Source organism: Leuresthes tenuis, unplaced genomic scaffold (assembly GCF_036924035.1).
Source record: "Leuresthes tenuis unplaced genomic scaffold, fLeuTen1.0.hap1 SCAF_24, whole genome shotgun sequence".
Lineage (NCBI taxonomy): Eukaryota > Metazoa > Chordata > Actinopteri > Atheriniformes > Atherinopsidae > Leuresthes > Leuresthes tenuis.
The window spans coordinates 20,507,353-20,510,327 of NW_027325378.1; the positions used below are offsets into that span (position 1 = coordinate 20,507,353).

A 2,975-nucleotide genomic window follows, 5' to 3' on the forward strand; every position below is an offset into this window, starting at 1 on the left:
CCCTCTTTTGATGGTGTATGTTCGGGCATTCGAACCTTTTCTTACCCACTTTTTACAAACTATGGTCGGATATTCAAACCTTCTTGTAGCCGAACACATCCACTCCTGCTTTTGATGATGTATGGTTGGGCATTCGCACCTTTTCTTACCCATTTTTCAGTAATTATGGGTGGACATTCACACCTACTTGCAGTCGAACACCACCTCTCCCGCTTTTGATGATGTATGGACCGGCATTCTTACCTTTTCTAACACATTTTTCAGCAATTATGGTCGGACATTCACACCTTCTCACAGCCGAACACTTCCACTCCCGCATTTTATGGTGTATAGTCGGGCATTCTCACCCTTTATCATCAACATTTTGCAAATTATGATCTGACATTCACACCTACTTGCAGTCGAACAGCTCTGCTCCCGCTTTTGATTATGTTTGGTTGGATATTCGAACCTTTTCTTAACTGCTTTTTACAAACTTTGGTCGGACGTTCACGTCTTCTTGAAGCCGAACACTTCCGCTTCCGCTTTCGATGGTGTATATTCGGGCATTCGAACCTTTTCTTACCCGCTTTTTACAAACCATGGTCGGACTTTCACACCTACTTGCAGTCGAACAGCTCTGCTCCCGCTTTTGATTATGTTTGGTTGGATATTCAATCCTTTTCTTAACTGCTTTTTACAAACTTTGGTCGGACACTCACACCTTCTTACAGCGGAACACTTCCGCTCCCTCTTTTGATGGTGTATGTTCGGGCATTCGAACCTTTTCTTACCCACTTTTTACAAACTATGGTCGGATATTCAAACCTTCTTGTAGCCGAACACATCCACTCCTGCTTTTGATGATGTATGGTTGGGCATTCGCACCTTTTCTTACCCATTTTTCAGTAATTATGGGTGGACATTCACAACTTCTTGCAGCTGAAAACCTCCGCTCCCTCTTTTGATCATACATTGTGGGGCATTCACACCTTGTCTTACCCCCTTTTTACAAACTTTAGTCGGACATTCACACCTTCTGACAGCTGAACCACCTCAGCTCCCTGTTTTGATCATCTATGGTCTGGCAATACTACCTTTTCTTACCCATTTGTGAGTAATTATGGCTGGACATTCACACCTACTTGCAGTCGAACACCACCTCTCCCGCTTTTGATGATTTATGGACCGGCATTCTTACCTTTTCTAATACATTTTTCAGCAATTATGGTTGGAGATTCACACCTACTCACAGCCGAACAACTCCGCTCCCGCATTTGATGGTGTATAGTCGGGCATTCTAACCCTTTCTGATCAGCTTTTTGCAAATTATGATCTGACATTCACACCCACTTGCAGTCGACCAGCTCTGCTCCCGCTTTTGATTATGTTTGGTTGGATTTTCGAACCTTTTCTTAACTGCTTTTTACAAACTTTGGTCAGACATTCACGTCTTCTTGAAGCCAAACACCTCCGCTTCCGCTTTTGATGGTGTATATTCGGGCATACGAACCTTTTCTTACCCGCTTTTACAAACCATGGTCAGACTTTCACACCTTCTTGTAGCTGAACAACTCCGCTCCCTCTTTTGATTGTGTATGTTCGGGCATTCGAACCTTTTGTTACCCGCCTTTTACAAACTATGGTCGGACATTCAAACCTTCTTGTAACCGAACACATCCACTCCCGCATTTGATGGTGTATAGTCGGGCATTCTCAACCTTTCTCATCAGCTTTTTGCAAATTATGATCTGACATTCACACCTGCTTTTGATAATGTATGGTATGGCATTCGCACCTTTTTTTACCCATTTTTCAGGAATTATGGGTGGACATTCACACCTTCTTGCAGCTGAAAACCTCCTCTCCCGCTTATGATCATGTGCGGTTTGATATTCGAAAATTTTCTTTCATGTTTTAAAGCAATTATTAATGGACATTCAGACCTTCTTGCAGCTGAACCCCTCTGCTCCCGCTTTTGATGGTGTATAGTTGGGCTTTCGAGCCTTTTCTTCCCTGTTTTTACAAATTACGGTTGGACATTCAGACCTTCTTGCAGCCGCACACCTCCGCTCCCTCTTTATATCATACATTGTCGGGCATTCGCACCTTGTCTTACCCGCTTTTTACAAACTATAGTCAAACATTCACACCTTATTGAATGTTACATCACACCTGTTGAATGTTACATGTTTGGGCATTAAATGATGATAAAAGGTCCCAAAGGATCAGATAGAATTCTGCAGGAAGCCCGTCTAAACCCGGAGCTCGACTTCTCTTAAAAGTGTTAAAGTCTACTTCACATTCACTCTCTTTTCTCAGCAGACTAAAAGAAAGTTTCATCTTGGGCTCCCTGAAACTTCCATCCTGCACCGCTGTTTGCTTTATCACAAGAGCAGAGAAGAGCGCACCGTTCCCAGCGGCACTGCAGTACCAGGTCGATGCTTGGAGTGAACGGAGTAAGCTCCTTTTTCAACTCCTATTGCTAAAAATCCATTTAATATGTAGTACTCGTATAGAGGACATATCAGATATTAAACTGATAAGAACAGATACTACACTTGATCTTAGCCAAAAGGCCGAGAAGCGATAACTGTCCACTGGTTCACGTCCGAGGGCCCTTCCTGGCACAATGCGCACTTGTAGCGGTGTTCTTTTTATGGCCATAGTGGCCAGAGTGTCACTTTGCACCTCCGCCCACCCGCTACACTGAGCACTCTTCAGCCCTTTTAAATGGTATAACTTTGCACTCCCGCACGCTCCAGCAAGCACCATTCAAGCAACAACTTTGCACTCCTGCTTTGAACATCGGCACAGTCGCAACAAGTAAGGCGACTCTACTCAGAGAAGTCACTCTGCACAGTAACAAGATTTCTTTTGCACAGACAGAAAGGGCTTCACCCGCAAAGGTAAAGGTAAAGCCTGCCAAAAATAGCCACCTTCCCCATGGTGAGCTTTGCTTGGTTGAGACGCTTGCTTCCCCCCCTTGCTCTTCG

General features: G+C 44.1%; 1 non-coding gene across 1 annotated transcript; it reads right to left on the reverse strand.

Annotated features, from left to right (window-relative positions):
• Nucleotides 1-2,379: 2,379 nt before the first annotated feature.
• On the reverse strand, nt 2,380-2,570 carry LOC140285044 (U2 spliceosomal RNA). Its single transcript, XR_011910246.1, has one exon. It is a non-coding gene; the product is annotated as a U2 spliceosomal RNA (small nuclear RNA).
• Nucleotides 2,571-2,975: the final 405 nt, after the last annotated feature.